This window comes from Macaca fascicularis, chromosome 1 (genome assembly GCF_037993035.2).
Source record: "Macaca fascicularis isolate 582-1 chromosome 1, T2T-MFA8v1.1".
NCBI classification, from domain to species: domain Eukaryota; kingdom Metazoa; phylum Chordata; class Mammalia; order Primates; family Cercopithecidae; genus Macaca; species Macaca fascicularis.
The window spans coordinates 51,280,511-51,307,010 of NC_088375.1; the positions used below are offsets into that span (position 1 = coordinate 51,280,511).

The 26,500-nt window shown below is 36.0% G+C and overlaps 1 long non-coding RNA gene across 5 annotated transcripts in view; it reads left to right on the forward strand.

Moving 5' to 3' along the window:
• The window catches only part of LOC101925508 (uncharacterized), a 373,900-nt gene that overhangs the window by 322,290 nt on the left and 25,110 nt on the right, over window positions 1–26,500 (forward strand). For 4 of the 5 annotated variants that reach the window (XR_010584614.2, XR_010584620.2, XR_010584615.2 and 1 more), the window contains one exon: window positions 10,158–10,269. The exons of the other annotated variant lie outside the window; for it this stretch is intronic. This is a non-coding gene — a long non-coding RNA (uncharacterized lncRNA). The remainder of the gene's footprint in view (window positions 1–10,157; window positions 10,270–26,500) is intronic. 5 annotated transcript variants of the gene reach the window in all.

Below are 26,500 nucleotides of genomic sequence, written 5' to 3' on the forward strand. Positions count from 1 at the left end.
CCGCTGAGAGAGCACGGAAGGTCAACAATCCCCCTCCCTTGGCCTGTACATCTCTTCCATTGAGCTGTTCCTGAATTGTCAACTTTCCACTCTGTGGAACATGACTATTTGGTTCACTAGAGAAAGAACCATAACAGAAAAAAAAATGCAAACACATGCCAGAACTTTTTACTTTAATTATTAGTATTATAGTGCAATCTTTGATACAATGTATGTTTTATTTGAAAAGAAAATGCTCAATAAAATGAGACTGACACTTTATACCTAAAATAGTTAAGAAAAGAGATAAATGAAAAGTTCAGGAAAGCTTAGATTTATTTTACTGTAAAGTCAAATGTATTTTCTTTATTCTTCCCTTCATTTCATTGTATTTTATACCAAGTTCCCCTTTTATAAGATGCAAGGTATACTTTTTTTCTATTACGGTCCTGTATACCCAGTAGAGAGAAGTGTGATAAACTCCCCTAAAATACTTTGAAATTCTCCAATATGCATAAATTATTACCATTATTACTATCATTATTATACTATTATACATTATACATTATTACTATTTTTAATTTCCATTTCTGTGGGTAAATAGTAAAGATATATGTGTATATATATGGGGTTCAGGAGATGTTTTCATACTGGCATGCAATATGTAATAATTTCATAATGTAAAGTGAGGTATCTATCCCCTCAAACATTTATCCTTTGTGTTACAATCCAATTGTATTCTTTTAGTTATTTTAAACCAAGGGTCCTCAATCCCCAGGCCGCAGATGGGTACTGTCCATGGTCTGTTAGGAACCAGGCGGCACAGCAGGAGGTCAGCGGAGGGCCAGCTAGCATTACTGCCTGAGCTCCACCTCCTGTCAGAGTAGCAGCGGCTTTAGATTCTCACAGAGACACATGAAAACACTCTTGAGAGCTGTGCATGCTAGGGATCTAGGTTGTATGTCCCTTATGATAATCTAACTAACGTCTGATGGTCTGAGGTAGAACAGTTTGATCCTAAAACCATCCCCCCATGAAACTAGTCCCTGGTGCCAAAAAGGTTAGGGACTGCTGTTTTAAATTGTATAAATAAATTATTATTGAATATATTTTATATATTCAATATATATATTATTGAATATAGTCACCTTTTTGTGTTATCAAATACTAGTTCTTATGCATTCTTTCTATTTTTTTGTACCCATTAACTATTCCCATCTCCCCATCCCACCTCCCCACTACCCTTCCCGGTCTCTTGTAACCATCCTTCTCCTTTCTATCTCCATGAATTCAATTGTTTTGATTTTTAGATTCTACAAATAAGTGAGAATCAGAAATTATTTTTCTTATAAGTAGCATCCTTGATTATTTAAAAATACTTCTACATTGTGAAAACACAGTGAAATTATCTAGATATACATCAACTAAGTGATATCACAACAAAGTGTCCTTAAAAATATATATGTCAAAAAGAGAGAAAGATTTGCTATCACAGTAGTCTCAATAGCTAATCTAAATACCTACACAGGAAAACTTATGGTATCTTGTTTCATATAACTGTTTAATTCTGTTTGCAGTGAAGAACTGAGGTGGTTTTAAAATACTGAAATATGTTAATCTCAAAGCCATTTACTCTGAAGAAACTTTTTATTGGATTTAATGATTTAGAACCAAATTATATACTGTAGGCATGCAATAAACATAGATTTTCTATTTTATGGACATATTTCAGAAAGGGAAACGGTATTTTTATTTTTGAGGTACTTTTTCTGCTATCAAAAGTAGCCCAGAAAGGTAAGCAAAGTTATGAATGAATAATGAAAGCCTCTGGAATTAACTTTTTTCCATTTATTTATTTATTTATTTATTTATTTTACTTTAAGTTCTAGGGTACATGTGCACAATGTGCAGGTTTGTTACATAGTAAACATGTACCATGTTGGCTTACCGTACCCATTAACTTATCATTTACATTAGGTATTTCTCCTAATGCTATCCCTCCCCCAGCCCCCCACCTGCCAACAGACCCTGGTGTGTGATGTTCTCTACCCTGTGTCCATGTGTTCTCATTGTGCAGTTTCTACCTTTGAGTGAAAACATGCAATGTTTGCTTTTCTGTCCTTGTGATAGATTGCTGAGAATGATAGTTTCCAGCTTCATCCATGTCTCTGCAAAGGACATGAACTCATCCTTTTTTATGGCTGCATAGTATTCCATGTGGAATGAACTTTTTTTGGTTATCTTTAAAATGCAGATTGATAATAAAGTAACTAGATCAGTGAGTATGAATGTCCTGGCAAACAAAAATTATTTATAATAGAACATGTACTTTAAGTTGTCAGGTAATGATATTGAGGATTTACAATGGTACAGCCAATGTCTGCCATTGTTATCAGATGCTAGGCATGAGCTAGAGGAAATGGGTTTAGAGGTGCAGTATATGAAGCTACTGGCTAACTGAGCTCTCTTAACATAATATTGTAATGATAAATAATTTTATAATCATCCAAATGTCTGTTAATTTTATTATATTGTTACCTCAACAGTATCTCTTTCAGTGTTTGCAATTATGGCACATAGAGAGCTACAGATGAATTATAATACTAGTTGATCTAATGAAAAACAAATCTTTTCCAGCTTTTTCTTAATAATTATGAGCCGTGTAACACATGCAGAATCCCTCATTCTGGTGTTGTGAAGGCATCACAAACTAATCAATGTGCTGATGCTCAGTTGTTTAAAGTACAGAATCTACTTTCATGTACTTCCTGCCCACTGCAGATAGTTTGGGCTATTTGGCTTGTTTTGGCCAATAAGCTGTGAAAAGAAGTGGTATCTATTACCTAGACACTAAAGCAGAGAATATTACCTGAATTGTCAGCTGTGTCCCTCCTGGAAGGCGGGAGGAGATTCCATCATCCAGGTGGTGCAGTTACAGTTTGCTGGAGTCTCTGTCAGCCTATGTCCTATCCTATGAAACTCCTCTCACTCCTGCAATTTGATTTAAGGATCTATCTTGGCTAACGCAAGTACAATTTACAATAACAACAAAAACAAATGCTGGTAAATGTTAAGTAGTAAGGAACACATATATTCACAATTACTTCAAAACTTAGATTGCTAGTCTATAGAGAACAGTTTGTGTAAAGGCATAGAGTCATGAAGTGACATGATTGCTAGGGGAACTGCTGCTGGACTGCACTGAGTAGAGCATGTAATTGTTGGGGAGTCATGGCAAGGTATTAAGTAACTCATAGGTTTGCCTAGCTATGCTGTATGTGTTTACATTTGTAACGAAATTAAGAGAGCCCATATCATTCAAACTCTTAAAGAAAACCCGAATGAGAACTTCAAAATAGTAATCACTCATTGGTTGTGATGATGATTTACAAGAACTTTTCAACCAGCTTTCTATGTTACTTCTGACCTCCAAGTATAATAGCTAATGACCCTGGAGTGCATAAGGTCACAATGTCCACGTAACTATTTCTTCTAGGCCAATAATTGTCAATCTTGCCTAGACATAAGAAATCCCTGGAAGTCAATAAAAAATCCAGGATGCCAAAGCCACACTAAAGACTGATTAAATCAGAATCTCTAGGAGAGGACATAGTCATCTATATTTCTAGAAAGGAGAAACATACTATTATATCATATATGCTTCTTCATCTTTGATATGCATAAAAATTACAGAAGTCATTATTTCCACCTTAGTAATAACTTTCTATTGGCTTCTGGGTATGTGGTATGTTGTCATTTCTAATGACCAAGTTTCCTTGAATGATTTAACTGCCTTTTTCTTACGAGTGTTATTTGAAAAGAATAGGAATACCTCTGGGGAAATCTTAAAAATTCCAGATCTCAATGTTTCAAGGGCTAGATTAGAGTTTTCCCAGGTTTTGATCCATTAATTTACTTCCTCAAGGCCTTAGCTAGACAAGGAAAGTGCCATGTGGGAGCTGACATTCAGATAAAATCACTACATGTGTTTGTTTGAAGGTAATTATTGAAGTAAACACAGTTGACATTATTCCAGTGTGCCAGGTGCAGGATATGTGTATGTACAGATGTGTGTGTCTTGGGAACAACAATACATCCTTGGTGTATTAAAGAATTGGAAAAGAAAAATACTTGATATTTACACAGTTGGAAAAAAAATTTGAAGCTTTTGCATCTTTATGAAGTCTTTGCAAAGCCTGAATTTGTTGGCACAAGTAAATTCCATCTGTTGCTCTTAAAGAAAAACTGACTTGCGCTTTATTATTTGGAAAGATATGGGTGAAAGAAATTTACATATAAGTGTTTGATATGGTTTGGCTCTGTGTCCCCACCCAAATCTCATCTTGAATTGTAGTTCCCGTAATCTCATTCTTTCTCTTGCTGCCCTGTGAAGAGGTACCTTCCGCCATAATTGTAAGTTTCCTGAGGCTTCCCCAGCCATGCAGAACTGTGAGTCAATTAAACCTCTTTTCTTTATAAATTACCCAGTCTTGAGTATTTCTTCATAGCAGCCTGAGAAAGGACTAATACAATATTTACATAAATATGTATTTATATTTATGTAGATAGGATCTCAGACTATGCACATGTCAATACATGTTCTCAAGTAATCACCTTCACAAACTACTGACATGCACCATGTTCTTATTCCTAACATTCCTTAAACACAGCATATTGTCGGTGAGTAAACCGTGAACTTTGCAGCTAGACTAGCTGAGTCTGAATCCCAGACACACCACTTATTAGTTGCATGACTGTGAAATTTCCTCAACATCCCTGTGTCTCAATTTCTTTATCCTTAAAGTGGGGAATGATAGTCACAGTACTTACTTTCTTTTCTCCTTTCCTTTTCCCTTTCCTTTCCTTTTCCCTTTCCTTTCCTTCTCCCTTTCCTTTCCTTTCCTTTCCTTTCCTTTCCTTTCCTTTCCTTTCCCCTCCTTTCCTTTCCTTTCCTTTCCTTTCCCCTCCTTTCCTTTCCTTTCCCCTCCTTTCCTTTCCTTTCTCCTCCTTTCCTTTCCTTTCCCCTTTCCTTTTCCTTTTCCTTTTCCTTTCCTTTTACTTCCCGGGTTCAAGTGATTCTTCTGCCTCAGCCTCCTGAGTAGCTGGGACTACGGGTATGCACCACCACACCCAGCTAATTTTGGTATTTTTAGTAGAGATGGGATTTCACCATGTTCACCAGGATGGTCTCGATCTCTTGACCTCGTGATCCGCCCGCCTCAGGCTCCCAAAGTGCTGGGATTACAGGTGTGAGCCACCATGCCTGGCCAGTACTTACTTTCATAGTATGGTGTGAGGCATAAATTAGGTAATACATTTAAAGTGCTTAGAACAGGGCCTGGCACATAGATGATGCTAAAAAAATTGTTTTTCTATTCTGAAATAATTAAAATATGGTATAAGACAAGTCCATAATGTATATAAATAACTTTATATTAAAAACTATTGTGTAGATTGTATTATAAAAACTATTGTGTAGATCATATGGAGACAAGAATTCCTAGGTTACCTTTATCCTCTAAACGCATTTTCTTTGTACACACATTGATCCTGAAGCTTCATGCAGTTTTATGATTTTTGCCTCATGGCTTTCACACTGTTGGAAACCCCACAGAATATTTGTATCTGGTGTGTTCCGTGAAACCTCCTCTCTGCCTGTTCAGTTTCCTGGTTACTTCAGTTGTGAAACCTTGGCAGTTTCCAACTGAGGATTTATGTTATGATTTGTTGACTCTGGTTATGTTATCTGGTTTTCCTTTACTGTGGTTATATGTCTATTAAACCTTACTGATTCTGCAGGGAGAGGTGTAGGGATATTCATTGCACTAGAGGAGCCTGTTATGTGGTCTTCAATTACTGAAGTCTTGGTTGTGTGTTTCTGAAGATTTATCTACATAGATAGTTGGTGGCTAAAAAAGAAAATGATATCTGCCACATATCTGCTTTCTCGTGCTTTTCACTCACAGTTTACCACTTATCAAAATGTACATGCCTCATTCTTTTACAGACCAACTGGTGACTAACTATCCTGAGAGACGTTGCCTTTAAATGAGACCTTTAGATACCAAATATCATAATTCAGTGAAGTGAACATCTAATGAAATGCTGGGCGTCTTGGCCTAGGGATGAAGCCAAAAAATCTAAGGCATTGCTATCAAGCTTTCCTGGTTACCTCTACTAAAAATCTGCCGGTTTATGTGAGAAGACTATTTTGCTCTAAGGTTTTGTCCACATTTTAGAACATTTAAGGTAATGAGCAGAACTTTAAAAGTATGTGTTTTCTGGAATTATTTCAAAAGTATATTTATAAGGACTTGAACTAGCAATAGAAGAGCCACAGTGTGCCAGTGAGCACAGTTTCTGTAAAACAATTCAACTAAAATACTTTAAAAAAAAATCATAGCAATTTAATGTGTCATCAGCTGAAAGAAGTCACCTACTAATCTTGTCATTTAACACTGTGAATTAGGGTAATGCTGCTGGCTTTAACGGAATTATAAATAGGCTGACTTTCCACTAATGGATATTTTATATCAGCATCACATTTAGAATTTTAGTCAATCAGAGTTTCTTTTGCTACTTGCTCATAGAAAGTAAAAGGAACATGTCAAATATAGAGATTAATTGTGGCTAACTCAAGGTTGTTTCATTTACGCTCAATGAGAATTTCCTCTGATAGGAAGCGATGCAGCAAGTTAAGGCAGTCTCTCTCTATGTGATGCTTAAAACAAAAAGTCAACCTAGTAAGGGGAAATCACAGTTGCTTTTAGCTGGAAAATTCTATCATTTAATTATTTTTTAAGGTAACTGGCTTAAAAGAGGTATGAAATAGGGGGCATGAGTAAAATGCTAATGTTATGGCATCTAAAAGCCTATATTTTAATTCAGCTTATACCATTTGTATCTTCCAATCAAATTCCATGAATTCTTACTAGTCCTCAGATTTCTCATTTATCAGAAAATTATTAATCACATGTTAAACACTTCCTAAATCTCAGTGTGGTAAACAGTTGCCTGGTTATCAGTTGCAGAATGGTTCAAGGTCCATGCCATTTTTGCCGTTGTTTGCTTTTAATTGCACCTAACTTACTGTCATCAAATAGGACGGGACTATAAAACAGGTAGTATATCATTAGAAGACAATTCCCCTTGGGTCTCTTGCATTTCTGCACGTCTTGAGAGTTAAGTACTGACCGCTTTTGTTCCGGGCTATTTTTTCAGTATGCCTATAGTAAACAGCCTAGGAAGACGGAGACAGTGTCTCCCTCTGGAGCAAAGAATAGGCATTCTCATTGTTCCTTTTAAAAGGCTTAGTTTCACTATTTTCAGTTTTTTTCTTCTGCAGTACAACCTCCTTCATGTGCAGATGTCACCTGAGCCTCTTTATGTCGCTTTGTGGGAATTGGAGCTTGGGGAACCAGTGCAAATGCTGACATTCTGGCTACTGCTATTGCTGTAATAAACTATCTTTTGTCTCTGACCCAAGATACTCATATTCTGCCAGCATCCATAGAACTGCAGCAGGCTAACTTGTTAGCTTGTAAGTAGGGTAAAATATCAGACCCTTCACAATTCTTGACCATTCAAAAACCCTCTGCTTGACTCTTCTCATAATATTCAATTAATATGATTATTTTAGTTTTCTCTTTCACATTCCTTAGTTTGAAATCTGGGATTAGCCAGTTATCCTCACTGAGCCTCAGTTTACTTATCTGCACAATGAAGATAATTATGACCTTATCTTATGGCCTATTTGGAGAATTAAATGAAATAATACATGTAAGAAAATTTTGTGGAAAGCATTGCACTACTTTTAGTAATTTTAATGATTCATTCTGTAGCTTACACTAAGATTTCTGTTGTAATGTATTATCGCTCACTGACATGCTAAAAAATAATTATAATCTGTCATCAGGACACTCTAAAGCATCCTCGTGAAGTTAAAAAAAATAGGAACAGAATTTTTTCTCTTCATGTTTCAGTTGGAAAATGAAGACAAAGAAATGTTAAAATGGTTTTCTATAGTTTCACAGGTTTTAGGACTCAGGTATCTTAGGAAGCAGACAAAATCCATGCATGGAAATCTATAGATGTTTCTATCCATGAAACGTTATTTTTAAAATTTCCTTAGCATAAATTAGAACATTGAATCGTAACCATGGGAAATTCTCTTAAAAGTGAAAAGCTGATATTACTGGACACTTTCACATAGGAATATATTGTCTTTGATATCTTTATAAAATAGTTAAAAACATTTGTAATTATTAAAAATAGCAAACTGAACTGGATGGACACATACTAAATAACATAGAGTCAGAAGCAGAATAAAACCCAGTTAACTAGCATCCCTTATGGTTTTTATCTTACCTAACTGTAGCTCTGCCATAAGGCATTGCATATTTCCAAAGGTTCAGGGATGGGTGATGAAAGGTAGGACAGTGAGTCATGAAAGAAAGGAAAAATCCAGGACCCTAGTATGTGTGACTTATCCCAGGGAGTCATTTTTCATGAATCCATTGGCGCTAGGTTGATTTTCTATAAGTAATTCCTAATCATGGACATCTTGTTAAGAACATTCAATAGATAAGATCTTCCCTCATAGCAAATATCATTCCGGCATTTGCTCCAAGGTCCAGTTATCTTCTTGGCAGGGAGATTAGATCAATCATCTGCTTTCTTTTCCTTCCTGCAAGGACTTCGTATGGTGTACACAGCAAATCTATCTCAAACCAAATGTGTTAACTCTTTTCTCTCCAAGTACATAGAACTAATCTGGATGTCTTTGTTAAGCCTTTACTGAACATTTTGTATGTATTATCTCGTTTCATCATAGAAATAACTCGGCAAGATTGGGGATACTATTCAATGTTTGCAAAGAGAAAATTGAACTTCAGAGGACCAAATTTTCTCCAAGTTTACATAGATTTAAGCGTTGCAATCAAGACGTGATTAAGATCTCACTTAAGATGTGGTTCATGCATTTTACATGTATCTTATGTATCTCAAACCTCAGATACTTACCCACATATGTATTATCCATGTATTGGGAAGTTGGTCTTCTATAACCTGTGTCTGGGGGTGATTTAGTTTTCCAAAAGCAGTGATTGCTCTGACAGAAACTATCCTCTGGTTTGAGAGAGCAGATGCTCCAATATTTTCCAGAGACCCTTCTTTAGTGGAACTGAAATGTACAGAAAGTAAGTCTAGTGTTATAGAAATGCTAGATTCTGCCCACACACCTTATTTCACTTACCTCTGGACTCACTTGAACTAAAATGGCAGTTACAAAGATATGAAACTCGAAAGTTCTTGGATCAAGAAAAGAATGACTTGTGAGTACTTAGAGACTAATAGAACTCCACTTGTGCATTCTGACCAAACTCTAAATTCCGATAGCAGACAGAGGTTGAAGGAGATTCTCTTGTCCGATAGCAGACAGGGGTTGTTGAGATTCTCTTCAACAGAGGTTGAAGGAGTTTTTCTTGGGTGGTTGCTAAGGGCCTCTTCATCCCCAAGAATGCCTCTGTGTTTCTTTTCCCTTTTCTCTTTTCCAAGCACAAAAGAAACCCCAGACTTTCATCACTTTCCTGTTATGTATTGAACATGCTAGCTATTATATTTTCTATAGCTCTCATCTTTTCAACAACAGAAGAGTTATAGGCCACCCTATACTCTTTCCCCTACCTTTTCTGAGATGTAGAAACATAAACTGTAAGAAGGAAAGTACTAAGGGGGGGTGTGTGTCTGTTCATATCTGTGTGTAGGGGGGTAACAGGTAGAGGATAAAGAGCAATTTACAAATTTTGAAAATATGTATTCTGATTATTAAGGTACTTAAAAATATAATCTGAGGGCACTCACAAATAAGTACTTATTTTACCAGTGGGTTGGAAGTGGTCCTACCTAGTATACCAGAAATTTATTATGTTTACTTTGTGTGTGTGTGTGTAAATCACCTTGATTTGATATAGTTTGAAAATGTGTCCCTTCCAAATCTCATGTTAAATTGTAATCTTCATTGTTGGAGGTGGGGCCTGGTGGGAGGTGTTTGGTCATGGAGGTGGATCACTCATGGCTTGGTGCTATCCTCAGGATAGTGTGTCAGCACTTGTGATATCTGGTTGTTTAGAAGTGTGTGAAACCTCCCCCCCTCACTCACCCTCTCGTTCCTGCTCTAGTCACGTGACATGCCTGCTTCCCCTTCACCTTCCACCGCAATTGTAACATTCCTGAGGCCCTCACCAGAAACCGAGCAGGTGTTGGTGCCATGCTTGTACAGCCTGCAGAACCGTGAGTCAATTAAACTTCTTTTCTTTATAAATTATTCAGTGTCAGGCATTTCTTTATAGCAATGCAAGAATAGCCCAACACACATAAACTAAACCGTTTATGAAAGAGAAATAATATGTTTATAAACACATTTATACAGTTCAGTAGTTACTTCCACGTTATATATAGTGGATGACAACAATTGTATTAATTATTTCAAATGCATATTGTTTTACTGTAGCTTATGTAATAGTAATTAATGAAAAGCAAATAGAGTTAATAAGATTGCATAAATATAACATGCCAAAACCAAGGATTATAAGTTTCTAACACTACTTATTTATATATTCTTGGTTATTTATAGTTAAGTCCCCATAACGCATTTATAGGATGATTCAAGGAATGAGATAAATAACATTTGAATCATTTAACTGTTTTTCTTAATCTTTTGGAAAACCAGACAGAAAAGTAACTTGAATTTCATGTTAAGTATGTGTGTTTATGATTGAGAATTGATAAGAGAAAGCACTGCATTGCCATGAGTCATGGTTCCTGAGTCATCTTTGATAGGGGCATTGGTGGGTGCCTATGGGTAAATCACTTAACTTCTTGGAAGTTAACTTCCAAGTCAGTGTTCTTAACTGTGAAATGTGTTACTTTCTCTAAAATGTTCACTTCACTGGGTCCCATAGAGGAATAAATGAAGTAATGCCTGGAGTACTGTTTCCTAGCTTCTCCAGTGGCTGGTTGCTTTTCATCCTTCAGATCTCAACCCAAAGGCAATTCCTGGGTAAGACCAGCCTTTCTGTTCTCCACCACCCCACATCATGATGCCCCCTCATCATTAACTTTCATTCTCTAACGTATCATACTGTTTATTTCCTTCATAGCACTTATAACTTTCTGAAATGTTCGTTCTTATATATATTTTTTTACTTGTTTATTGCCTGCTCCTACAGAACGTAAGTTTCATAGGGTTAATAAAATTTTTTTCCTCCTGTATCTCCTAGGATGGTACCTAGGACATGGTGTGATGTGTAGCAGACATTCAACAAAAATATAGAGGCAGAAAATGGGAATGTGAAAAGTATAAATTGCAAAGCAAAATGCAAGTTGACAACCTTGATTTCCTGCTCAAAACCATGTCTTCTGTTTTATCTAGATGCATGGATAGTCTTTCCTAGTAAGAAAAATTTTCCCCTGTAAGTTTTGAGGGTGTTAATTTTTTTGTCTTTTAAAAAAAGATCTATGGGAATATTGGCTGGATGAGCAATGGTGAAGACACAATAAGCTTAGCTGTTAAAACAGGAGCCAAATTTGCAATTTGTGAAAGGAAATAACAGGAATGCCCCTGTTCTGCCCAGCCCAGGCTTTGGAATTGATATGGAAATCTTCTAATTACTAATGTGATTGAACAAGAGCAGATGGAGAGATAAAGCTTTGGTCAAAGAGAAGTCTTCTATCTCCTAGGTTGTAATGAGACACTTTGAATATCCAAGCGTATCTGCTGTGACTTAAACCATTTAAAGGCACTCTTTCATGGATACCATTTGTGTGTGTGTGTGTGTGAAAGCTCAAGTTTACCTGAGAAAAATTTACTGTTAATAAGTTTATTCAATACAAGCCACATGGGGAATATCATTTTGACAGGAGAGATAATCCTCAGCCACTTAGCTATCTAAAAATAGAAATATCTCAATTCCTAGATCAGAAAGTATGTACATTTAAAGAAGGGTAGAAGAAAATAATCTTTTTGCTTTGCCTTGAAAGGCAGATTGGATGAATGCCTGCCCTGGGGAGGCAGTAGAGCCTGGTATAAATAACATCGCCTCTAGGATCACAGTAAACAGGTTTTGATCATGGCCAATGATTAACTCTATGATTTTAACTCCATAAGCCTCAGTTCCCTCATCCATAAGATGGCGGTGATGACAACAGTCATATAGGGTTGTTGTGAAGATTAAGAGGGTACGTACTTGCACACACACACACACACAGACACACACATACACAAAGAGTGGTTTCTGACACATGCGAGCACTTTATAATGGTCACTATAAAACTGCTGTCTAATCAGTCACTTTGAAAGGGAAATAAAGATCTGATTGTTTGCTTCTGTGGGGGCCCTCTGCTTCTGCAACAGTGGCTCTTTGAAGTAAAATGTTCCTACTGTTCTCTCAGAGCTCTGGAGGAGTAAGAATTACTGTAGGACTGTGATATGATGGTGAATAAATTAAGTGACAGGAGACAGTGCTGGGAATCAGAGAAAAAGGGATCAGGGGCTGCTGAAGTTACACTGTGAGGCTATAGCTTTCAATGGCAATTATTACACATTACCTTTCTGTGCTTCTTTTTTTTTTTTTTTTTTTTGAGAGGGAGTCTCGCTCTGTCGCCCAGGCTGGGATGCAGTGGCCGGATCTCAGCTCACTGCAAGCTCCGCCTCCCGGGTTTACGCCATTCTCCTGCCTCAGCCTCCCGAGTAGGTGGGACTACAGGCGCCCGCCACCTCGCCCGGCTAGTTATTTTTTTTTTTTTTTAGTTGAGATGGGGTTTCACCTTGTTAGCCAGGATGGTCTCGATCTCCTGACTTCGTGATCCGCCCGTCTCGGCCTCCCAAAGTGCTGGGATTACAGGCTTGAGCCACCGCGCCCGGCCAACTTCTTCAGAGGAAAACTAGTGCTTTTGAAATATATTATTTTCACTAAAGGACTACATTAAAAAAATCTTATCTTTGGGGTGCAATAATGTAAACACACTGTGAGAAAGCCAATTTATATCTGTTAGTTCTTAAATACTTCTTTTTTTATTAAGAGTCTTTACAAAATATTAGCAGTATCATTTTTATATGAGTAATTTTAAATGGCTCAGGTTTGCTAACCATCGTAAAACCCAGGGAGTAAGGGTGTGTGTATGTGTATGTGTGTGTGTGTGTATACATGTGTGTGTATTCCCTATGGGTAAAGGGCAAGGGCAAGTCATATTCTTCTTAAATATTTGTTGAAATAAAAGAGAGAAAATAAAGCTTGGTTTTAGTGTTTTCTTAATTGTTACAGTCTTAGAATATTTACTTAGGTAACCCTGTTGCATGAAGATCCAGGTTTTTTTTTTTTTTTCCAGGGTGTTGCTTATTTACTGGTTTAAATTACAAAACATGGTGGTTTCCAAGAATTAATTTTATGAGTCATTATCAATGTACTTTCTAGAAAGCATGAAGCCAAAAAAAGTTTTTATATTTAAAAAGATATCAGAATGATTAAGATTTGGAGGAAAATATAGAAAACCATAGTCAGGAGTCTCATAGAGCCCCTAGTTTAATTCAAATATTCATTAAATATTTATGTTCAACTATGCAGTGGGTTCTTTCCTAGAAAGTAGAGCTCTGGAGTTAAGTAAACTAGCTCCCTGTCCCTAAAGGAACTTGCAGAAGGAAAAACCTGGAACCATAGAAATACTATAAAATATTTTCAAGTAATTGCCATTATTATTATCCTGGTGAGTAGCCCAGGTAACCTGAGTAGTTAGGTTTATCCAAGGGCTGTCCACATGATCCCTAGATCAATAAATGTTTTGGGATTTTGTCTGCCAAAGCTATTTTCAGCAATATATTCAGCTCTAAATTGTGTTTTAAAGTTAAATATATAATTATATATGTATGTTTATATCTATTTTTCTATTTATGTCTTTTTATTTGGGCCTTTGTTCTCTGGCATCTTGGCTTACTATTGGGTTTACGCTTGCAGGATTCATGCTTACATTGTTGTCCAAGGTGTTCCACTCTGTTTGGTGGTGGTCTGTACTCAGAAATCTGGCTAGTAACTTTTCTGGCTCTCCAGCCAGGGATCAGTTGTTTCTGTTAAGCCTTTAATGGGTTTTGTTTAGATCAGCTGCAAACTACAAATGTTGTCTATTCTGAAGTTGATATATTTTGTAAGAACTTTATTGATGTAGCAAAATTTATTGATAAATACATCTTCCTTCCTAAACTATTTGAATTGTTAGATTTACCAAGTATGGATTGTTTAGCTCTATGCTTTTCTACGTTTGTTCTTTCTATTCTCTTCAGTAGAACTGTCTTTGCTATTCTTGACCAGCCTCACAAGTTTAATTATTGTGGACTTCTGGCATGTTTTTAATATGTAAGGCAGCCACTCTTCTCTCTTATTGATATTCCCATCTCCCAAATTAAAAAAATATCCTGTATTTTTATATTTTTCATATTAATTTTAGAATAATTTGGTCAGTTTCTAAAAATTACTTATGTCTGTTGGAATTTTATTAATATCTACATTAATTTGAAAAATACTACCTCTTAGTATTTATTTTTCAAGCTCCTAGAAGACATTTACATCTTTTAATAAAGTTCTGTAGTCTTATTCAAATAGGTCTTCACCAAAACAGGGTTTTGAAGGGTAATTTTCTCTAATTGGTACTGGGAACAAACTGTAAAATTTCTGGAATTGTTAAGTCTGTGAACTCAGAGCATAGTTCTGCTGAATACTAATCATCACATTAAAATTATGTTTTAGAGATTACTTTCATAGAAAGCATCTTACTTGATCCTCTCAATTATTGTGAAGTGGATGCTCTGGTAATCCCCATTTTTACAGATTCCCTCTGCCCAGGATGGTCTTTTATCCCCACTGATGTATCTTTAAATCTTGTATATCCTTCAAAATCAGTTAAAATGTTCCCACTTCCCCATAGTATTTCTTGATCTCCCAGCTTACTCAAAGAAGTAATCTTCTCTCTTAAATGCCTTTATCCATGTCTTTCTTAGGAATGTATCATTTTCATTTTATATGTCTTTCCAAGTCCTTAGATCACTATAGCACCCAGCACAGTGCCTGTCACACAGAGAGCACTCAAGTGGCCATATTGTTAATGGCTGCCTGGAAGTCCTGGGAGGCTGCAGAAGCAGAATTTTAACAGTTTAGGTGCTTTTCCACGTGGCTAACACTTCAAACACCTAGACATCAAGCAAGAACATTCACCTAGTAAGGAAACCCACATCATAGGCTTAAGATACCTATCTCTGTTACTGATTTTATTTCATATTTTGTGGAATGACCTTGCCATGTTAAAAAAAAAAAAGATAGTACTAAGTCTTTCACTGAAAGAATATTAGAAATGTTATATATGCAAAATACTCCTCACTTTAAATCTCCCTTCCTTATTTATTTTCTTTTTTCCTTTTTCCATGAAATTGCACACTGTGTGCATGCTACTGTGCTAGGTATTTTTATTTTTATAGGAGTGTTTTGTGAAATCCACATCTGTTTATATATATGGTTACCTTTTTTTAAATCACCTTCAGAAGATTAAAAGAGATCTGAGACTCCAATTTGTTTCATTAGAAAGGCATCAGTATAATGTTTTGCATTGTTAAGTCCATGCAACATCTTAAATACAACAGAGGACATATATACATCTGTTAGTGGACATATAATGCAAATTTATAAGGTATGCTTAGTTAGAAAATGTAATCTTTCAAATGAACCCTCAAAGACTTTGATGAAGTGAACAGATTGGTGCAATATAAGCCCATTTGTATGTAACAACAAAGAAGGATGCATCTATTTTTTTAGAGTTTTTATTTGTCAGAATAAAACGTTTTGCATTTTGAAGACATAACCATTATCAAGCATTAAAATGTTTATAGTATTAATGTTCCTAGCTTCCATGAAACTTGCAAAGAAAGAAACATTCATCTTTTCATTCTTAAGGAAATATAAAGAGACATTCATTTGCTTTTGTAAGCATAATGAAATAAAAATATTGAACATAGAGTCCTGACTGGTGGGGGAAATACATGTCACAATTTCGTGTCCCAGTATATTTTTTATTCTGCTGTAACCTTTGATCAACACTAGTTTCTTTCCTCTCTCTTCAAACAGAAAGAGGTCAACATAAACATGCCTGTCAAGGAGCTGACAGAACAGATTTATTGTGCAAGTTAGATTTTGTTGGCGCGTTCTCTCCTAACATTATGCCGTAGGTGCTGAATTTTTTCTTTCCTGAGATATATATATTTTTCTCTCCTGAAAGAATGCAAACATAAAACACATAGGTTATTCCAAGAACTTTGAGATATGGTATACTAGATAAAAAATTATGAGAGTATTCTTCACTGCTAGGAGACCCTACAGTGATAATGTAAAAAAATGGGAAAAGTGAGACGTCTGAGGGCTTAATGGATATATTCAAAAGAAAAATGGAACTCTTGCGAATGCATATTTTTTATATAGACCTTTTATTTCTAGTTTTTTAAAATGGGGCTGTGTCCATGCATCAAAAGTGTTATGAAAATGGAAGCATTTTTATATACAGGTCAGGAGAAAATACCGCCCTCATGCCTTTTTTTTTTTATTTAATTCATCACCTAGATGATTCAGGTTAATTATTTTTATGACCTAAATATTCTAGGAAATGACTTTAATTATCCAGTTAACCTTGTATGTGTAACAAAGTTTAAGAAAGGCACAAGACCAGAAGAATAAATATATTTTCAAGTGTAAATTAAGTTCACCTGTTTATTGACATCATGTGGTTAAAAATAAAAGAAAAACTATTTCTCAATTTTACTTGAATTAATGGAGGTCCTTGGCTGAAATCAAGGGCCAACATCATCCAATGACCAGGAGACTGTGGGAGAGCGAACCAAGTATATTCTGGTTCAGAACTGTCCCTTCTCCTCTGATTGAGCTTTGAGCCCAGTTGGGAGCTGTATCAGCTCCCTAGGAATGCTATAACAAAGTATCACGAACTGGGTGGCTTAAAACAACAGAAATTGAGTCTCCTACTTCTGGAGGCTGGAAGTCTGGAATACAGGCATTAGCAGGGCCAGGTTTCCTCTGAGAATCTGAATATTTGAGTAGAATCTTTCCTCGCCTCTTCCTAGCCTCTGGTGGTGGCCATCAATCATAGTTGCTTGTTGATTTGTAGCTGCATTACACCAATCTCTGCTTCAGTCACCACATGGTGTTTTCTCTGTGTGTCTGTGTCTTCGCATGGTCATCTTCTTATAAGGGTGCCAATCGTTTTGAGTTAAGAGCTTACTCTAATGTATTATAACCTCATTTTTATTACATCTGCAACAACACTGTTTCAAAAAATGAGATACTGGAGTTAGAAAATTAGCTCCAATAAAACCCATAACAAGTACCCTTCTTTATTACCAAGATGCTGGTCTGCCCAGCACTGCTGAATTCAACAAAAACCTCTGCATTGACATATGCAATGGCCATTTTTATTCTCATTAATGCCCTACTTCTTGATGGCATTGATGGTGTACTGCTGAGTACACCTACCAACCTGAAATGCTCTCCTCCCTTTGCTGCTTGGCAATGTTCCTATTATGTAGAACTGATAATTATCTAAATGACAAGGCATTTTTGGCTGTCAAATGACTACCTCCTATCCCTATGTTATGTCAAGGCATATCTGATGGGACAAACCCATGTTACTCTTTTACTTCCCCATTTTGGTATTTTGTGGTCTTATCTGTGTTTTGTGGGGTATTAATTTTTCATTTTTTTTAGTAGACTTTCCTGAGGTGACATTATCCACTTCTATGCCTTGAATTATCACTCGTATGCTAATGATTGCCTCATTCATGTGTCTAAGATCTTAAATCTAAACTGCGTGCTTAAAGTTTCCATGTGGATGTACCCCAGGTACATTTTTCATGTCTCCATCTGAGCATGTGTTTCCTTCACAGGCAGAATTTTAGGTATCACTTTAGAATTCTATTTATCTTGCCCATATTCACTTGATAATTAGTTGTCATTTATTCAATTCTTTAAAACAACCCTTGTCTAAACCCTGCTAGCCATGTCTAGTTACTGCCTCAGTTTAAAACCTGCTTCTTTCCTGGACAGAGGTTCTTCTATTCACAGACATATCCCACTTTAATCAATCTTCTGCACAATGTCTAGGGTGATATTTAAAAACTGCATTTTTAAACATGTCTCTTTCTTGCTTAAAATACATCATCAACATCGTTTATTGATGCATTTTTAACCTCATAATTTGAAGTCTTTGCCCACTGCTCCAGCCAAGTCCCTTGCACTGCTCCAGCCATGATGACTATGTACTGTTCCCTGGATGCAGAATACTATTTTATGCTCTTATGCCTATGTTTCTGAAATGTGCTCTGCTATGAAAAAACTTCCACTATATTTCATCCTGCTAATATATGAATACTTTAATTCTTTTTAAATGGTATTTTCTCAATAAAATATTCATAACTGAAAAGACCCCTAGGCTATATTCCAATTGAGCACTTTTCTAAGAACCTGAATTATATGAATTGAACTTAATTTTGGTTTTTATTAATCAACATAGATAATTCTCTTTCTGACCATTGCACAGTTGATTGGAAAACTCAGTTGCATTAATATAGTTCTTCAGTCCTATTATGATTATAAAATTATTATGAAACAAATACACATGTGGAAGTGAATTAAAGCAGTCCTAGGATTAAGCTGGATTGATGACTGTTCAGCCAGACTTCCTGTTGAGTAGCTATTAAAGCTATTTGGCCTCTGGTAAAAGGATCAATTCATCAAGAAGAGCTAGCTATCCTAAATGTATATGCACCCAATACAGGAGCACCCAGATTCATAAAACAAGTCCTTAGAGACTTACAAAGAGACTTAGACTCCCATACAATAATAATGGGAGACTTTAACACTCCACTGTCAACATTAGACAGATCAACGAGACAGAAAGTTAACAAGGATATCCAGGAATTGAACTCAACTCTGCACCAAGCGGACTTAATAGACATCTACAGAACTCTCCACCCCAAATCAACAGAGTATACATTCTTCTTAGCACCACATCGCACTTCTTCCAAAATTGACTGCATAGTTGGAAGTAAAGCACTCCTCAGCAAATGTAAAAGAACAGAAATTATAACAAACTGTCTCTCAGACCACAGTGCAATCAAACTAGAACTCAGGACTAAGAAACTCAATCAAAGCCACTCAACTACATGGAAACTGAACAACCTGCTCCTGAATGACTACTGGGTACATAACGAAATGAAGGCAGAAATAAAGATGTTCTTTGAAACCAATGAGAACAAAGATACAACATACCAGAATCTCTGGGACACATTTAAAGCAGTGTGTAGAGGGAAATTTATAGCACTAAATGCCCACAAGAGAAAGCAGGAAAGATCTAAAATTGACACCCTAACATCACAATTAAAAGAACTAGAGAGGCAAGAGCAAACACATTCAAAAGCTAGCAGAAAGCAAGAAATAACTGAGATCAGAGCAGAAGTGAAGGAGATAGAGACACAAAAACCCTCCAAAAAATCAATGAATCCAGGAGCTGGTTTTTTGAAAAGACCAAAAAAATTGATAGAACACTAGCAAGACTAATAAAGAAGAAAAGAGAGAAGAATCAAATAGACACAATAAAAAATGATATCACCACCGACCCCACAGAAATACAAACTACCATCAGAGAATACTATAAACATCTCTACGCAAATAAACTAGAAAACCTAGAAGAAATGGATAATTTCCTGGATGCTTACACTCTCACAAGACTAAACCAGGAAGAAGTTGAATCCCTGAATAGACCAATAGCAGGCTCTGAAATTGAGGCAATAATTAATAGCCTACCAACCAAAAAAAATCCAGCACCAGACAGATTCACAGCCGAATTCTACCAGAGGTACAAGGAGGAGTTGGTATCATTCCTTCTGAAACTATTCCAATCAATAGAAAAAGACGGAATCCTCCCTAACTCATTTTACAAGGCCAACATCATCCTGATACCAAAGCCTGACAGAGCCAGAACAAAAAAAAGAGAATTTTAGACCATTATCTCTGATGAACATTGATGCAAAAATCCGCAATAAAATACTGGCAAACCGAATCCAGCAGCACATCAAAACGCTTATCCACCATGATCAAGTGGGCTTCATCCCTGGAATGGAAGGCTGGTTCAACATACGCAAATCAATAAATATAATCCAGCATATAAACAGAACCAAAGACAAAAACCACATGATCATCTCAATAGATGCAGAAAAGGCCTTTCACAAAATTCAACAGCCCTTCATGCTAAGAACTCTTAATACATTTGGTATTGATGGAATGTATCTCAAAATAATAAGAGGTATTTATGACAAACCCACAGCTAATATCATACTGAATGGGCAAACACTGGAAGTATTCCCTTTGAAAACTGGCACAAGACGGGGATGCCCTCTCTCACCACTCCTATTCAATATAGTGTTGGAAGTTCTGGCTAGGGCAGTCAGGCAAGAGAAAGAAATAAAGGCTATTCAATTAGGAAAAGAAGAAGTCAAATTGTCCTTGTTTGCAGATGACATGATTGTATATTTAGAAAACCCCATCATCTCAGCCCAAAATGTCCTTAAGCTGATAAGCAACTTCAACAAAGTGTCAGGATACAAAATCAATGTGCAAAAATCACAAGCATTCTTACAAACCAATAACAGACAGAGAGCAAAATCATGAGTGAACTCCCATTCACAATTGCTTCAAAGAGAATAAAATACCTTGGAGTCCAATTTACAAAGGATGTAAAGAACTTCTTCAGGGAGAACTACAAACCACTGCTCAGTGAAATCAAAGAGGACACAAACAAATGGAAGAACATTCCATGCTCACGGATAAAAATCAATATCGTGAAAATGGCCATTCTGCCCAAGGTAATTTATAGATCAAATGGCATCCTCATTAAGCTAACAATGACTTTCTTCACATAATTGGGAAAAAACTACTTTAAAGTTCATATGGAACCAAAAAAGAGCCCACATTGCCAGTACAATCCTAAGCCAAAAGAACAAAGCTGGAGGCATCACGCTACCTGACTTCAAACTATACCACAAGGCTACAGTAACCAAAACAGTATGGTACTGGTACCAAAACAGAGATATAGACCAATGGAACAGAACAGAGCCCTCAGAAATAATACCACACATCTACAGCCATCTAATCTTTGACAGACCTGACAAAAACAACAAATAGGGAAAGGATTCCCTATTTAATAAATGGTACTGGGAAAATTGGCTAGCCATAAGTAGAAAGCTGAAACTGGATCCTTTCCTTACTCCTTATATGAAAATTAATTCAAGATGGATTAGAGACTTAAATGTTAGACCTAATACCATAAAAATCCTAGAGGAAAACCTAGGTAGTACCATTCAGGACATAGGCATGGGCAAAGACTTCATGTCTAAAACACCAAAAGCAACGGCAGCAAAAGCCAAAATTGACAAATGGGATCTCATTAAACTAAAGAGCTTCTGCACAGCAAAAGAAACTACCATCAGAGTGAACAGGCAAGCTACAGAATGGGAGAAAATTTTTGCAATCTACTCATCTGACAAAGGGCTAATATCCAGAACCTACAAAGAACTCCAACAAATTTACAAGAAAAAAACAAACAACCCCATCAAAAGGTGGGCAAAGGATATGAACAGACATTTCTCAAAAGAAGACATTCATACAGCCAACAGACACGTGAAAAAATGCTCATCATCACTGGCCATCAGAGAAATGCAAATCAAAACCACAATGAGATACCATCTCACACCAGTTAGAATGGCGATCATTAAAAAGTCAGGAAACAACAGGTGCTGGAGAGGATGTGGAGAAATAGGAACACTTTTACACTGTTGGTGGGACTGTAAACTAGTTCAACCATTGTGGAAGACAGTGTTCCTCAAGGATCTAGAACTAGAAATAACAATTGACCCAGCCATCCTATTACTGGCGATATACCCAAGGGATTATAAGTCATGCTGCTATAAAGACACATGTACACGTATGTTTATTGTGGCACTATTCACAATAGCAAAGACCTGTAATCAACCCAAATGTCTGTCAGTGACACTGGATTAAGAAAATGTGGCACATACACACCATGGAATACTATGCAGCCATCAAAAAGGATGAGTTTGTGTCCTTTGTAGGGACATGGATGCAGCTGGAAACCATCATTCTCAGCAAACTATTGCAAGAACAGGAAACCAAACACTGCATGTTCTCACTCATAGGTGAGAATTGAACAATGAGATCACTTGGACACAGGAAGGGGATCATCACACACCAGGTCCTATTGTGGGGAGGGTGGGGGTAGGGATAGCATTAGGAGATATACCTAATGTAAATGACGAGTTTATGGGTGCAGCACACCAACATGGCACAAATATACATATGTAACAAACCTGCACGTTGTGCACATGTACCCTAGAACTTAAATTATAATAATAAAAGAAAAGCTGTTTGGACTCAATTATTACTCAGAGACAGTTTCATTTCAAATGGAGAAGTGATGTACTGAATGGTAAACAATGGAATTGATGTAGGCTGTCTGCGAACTGAACTGAAAATCACCTAATCAATCACAAATTTTTGGCTGTCATAATGACTGAATTACCTGGGTGAACAATACCATGGTGGAAAAGAACTTGGTTAGGTGGACTGTCTGACCTCTATGCCATCAGTTGTATAACAATCTGATTGATTACTCTCTGACTGGCCTAAACTATCTAGAAAACTATCAATTTTCTGTCATGTGTAATCCTATCCATATTATAATGCAGGCTATTGCTAAGACTGCATTGTATTTAATTCTCCATTACTGGTGAGGAAGGTCACTGTAACATGATGTTACACTATAACTTCATATAATACATGAAGCCTTTTCTTACCATGTGAATAGGGGATTCAGATTTAAACAGTGCCTTAAAAAAAGGACTCGTTTAATTTAATCAGAGTATCTGCAGTTAAGTGTTAGTACTTTTCTTAAGTAGTACTTGAAAAACCTGTTCTTATCATTTTAGTGTATCTATTGCTTACTCTTTATCATGATTTTGAAAATATCAGATGTTTTGCCACCTGCATAAATTTGACTTTTAAAATTGTATTCTTCTGTTACATTCTAGAAAATAAGTGTTAAGTTTTAAAAAAGAACAAAGTTGCTGAAACTACAGAGTGGGTGATACAGTAAGAATCATGGAGTGCATGGCATGTGCGAGCTACAGAATCTCTAAAAATAGTAACTGGTATATTGATAATTAATAGAGTGACTATAAAATACTTATTAAAACAGCTTTAGCTATTTGACTTCCTGAAGTATACATTTGTACATTTAACAGTGGGAACCCAAACGCTGGACACAGGCTAAGAAAAAGACTAATAATAGTCAAGTGCTTTGGTTGGCAGATCTCTAAAACTAATTTATTCTCACAGATTGTAAATGAAATATTTAAGATTCACTGGAAATTAGCTTACATAATCCTGAAGTCAGGATTTCTTGCAGAGTATGTTAGTAGTAGCAATTCCTTTCAGAAACTCTTTGTGGTTGGAATTTATACACTTAAAGCATATGGGTATCTTATCTGTGATAATCTTCAATTTGGGACGCCAACCATCAATTGTACTAGCAGTATACTTCAAAAGGGATCTTCGAGACATAGATTTAAAGAAGATCTGATTACTCTAGGTAAAGAAAACTTATAGGAAAAGGCAGATTTTTGTGTTTAAAACTAAGCCAATATAGAAACCAAAATTTCAAAAGTTGTATAGCAAGTGATGGATGCAACCAAGATAAAGTTCACTTGAATTATAAGAATTAAAGGGGCAGTTCTGAAAAATTGTGAAACAGTTTGAAATCACTGCTTTAGAATTCAATAAACTTAGATTTATTTTTATTTTTTGACTCATGATGACTATATTTTAAGGTTATATCAGTAACACCTTAGAACCAGATTTTAATTCAGGCATGTTTTTGTTTGTATTTTTTCATCTCAGGTATTGCTTAAGAATTCTGTTTGCCTGGGTTAACTGTGTTATTATTATTAGTTTTTTAGGTTTCACTTAGTTCATTTATTAGAAACACATGAATTCAGGAATCTATTTAGGAGGTAAATTAACAAAAGGAACAGAAGCCCTTATGTGTAGTAAACTTTCTTACTTAAAATTATTTTAACAAATCCAGCAGTTTTACTCCTCTCTCTCTCTCTCTCTCTCTCTCTCTATATATATATATATATATATATATATATATATACACCCAAGAAAAATGCATACATATGAACATCAAAAATTTGCATAAGAATAAACATAATGTCATTATTAATATTAACTCTAAATTGAATATGACCCAAATGTCCCTCAAAAATAACATGGATCAATAAGTTGTGGCATGTTCATATAAGAATGTGGAAGAATACTTCACACAATGAAAATAAAGAAGCTAATGTTACAAGCAACAACATAGAAGAATCTTACATGTACTTTTGGGCAAAAGAAGCCTAACAATGTAATAAATGTTGCATACTTTCATATGTATGAAGTTTCCATTATACTAAGCATTAGAAGTTACCATAGATCCCTTTAGGGAAGAAGAAAGGGGTATTGATCTGGAAGAGATACAGAGGAGGTTCCTGGGAGGCATTCTTTCTTGATCTGGGTTGTTGTTGCATACCCTTACTTTGTGACAACTTCTGAATGATGTGTATACTTTTCTATATGCATATTATGCTTTAATAATTATTTTAAAATTAGATTACCCCAGTTATAATGGCAGTTACTAAAAACTCACAAAATAACGGATGTTGGCAAAGATGTGGAAAAAAAGGAATTCTTATATGCTACTGGTGGGAATGTAAATTAGTACAGCCTCTGTGGAAGAGTATGGAGACGTCTCAAAGAACTAAAAATAGAATTATCATTTGCTCCAACAATCCTACTACTGGATATCTACCCAAATAAAATTAAAGTGTTATGTCAAAAAGATGCCTGCACTTGTATGTTTATTACAGCACTATTCACAATAACAAAGATATGGAATCAATCTAAGTGTCTATCAGTGGATGATGAAAGAAAATGTGGTATGCATACACAATGGAATACTATTAAACTATAAAGAGGAATTAAATCATGTCTTTTGCAGTAGTAACATTGATGGTACAGGAGGCCATTGTCTTAAGTGAAAAAGTCAGATGCAGAGAGACAAGCATTCCATGTTCTCACTCATTAGTGGGAACTAAGTACTGTGTACACATGGAAGTAGAGTATGGAATGATAGACAATAGAGACTTAAAAGAGTGACAGGGTGGGAAAAGGGTGGATGGTGAGAAATTACTTAATGGGTACAATGTACATTATTTGGGTGATGGATACCTTAAAGCCCTCACTTCACCACCGTGCAATCTATGCATGTGCAATCTATGCATGTAACATAATTGCGCCACTACCTCGTAAATTTCTACTAGAAGTGAGTAAATAAATTTAATTATTTTTGTTAAAAGAGACCCTTGAAAACTATCACATTAATCTGGAAGAAAAAAAAAGCTATATTTTTAACAATCCAGGCAATGTGTCAGTTTTAAGTAGGTTCCTATCATTATTATAATACTTCTGAAAGAAGAACTATAAAAGATGATGAAACATGTAATTCAGTATGGTGTAGGGATAACAATTAGTGATTTTTAGTCAAATGATTGGAGTTCTAGCACTATGACTGTGAACTTTAATATTCATGTACATAAGTTGGTATATACCAATTTTATGTACTTAATTTTGTATACTTATGTTTTTATTGATGTGTATAAAAGTAGTTTGAAGTACCAAATCAAAAATATCACTTTTTATCAACACTATTGATATATATTTGACATAGAAATTTTCATTTGTGCCTACATAAGATTACACAATTGGCCGGGCTCGGTGGCTCACGCCTATAATCTCAGCACTTTGGGAGGCTGAGGTGGGTGGATCACGAGGTCAGGAGATCGAGACCATCCTGGCTAACACAGTGAAACCCTATCTCTACTAAAAATACAAAAAATTAGCCGGGCGTGGTGGTGGGTTCCTGTAGTCCCAGCTACTCGGGAGGTTGAGGCAGGAGAATGGCATGAACCTGGGAGGCAGAGCTTGCAGTGAGCCGAGATGTCACCACTGCACTCCAGCCTGGGTGACAGAGTGAGACTCCATTTCAAAAAAAAAAAAAAAGATTACACAATTGACTGAAAAAAAAATTTAGCCATATCAAGGATATGAAGGATAACATATCAAGTGAATTATTAAAATCCAGATAATCAAAGCTATTATCAGTTTTTTAATGTGTCAATTATATGGTTTTTTAACAGAAGGAATGAGTATCTGATATGGTCTTTCTAGTTCATAGACTACAATATTTTGGAAATGAAAACAATCTTAGATATTATCTCAAGCTCTGTATTTTACCATAAACTTGA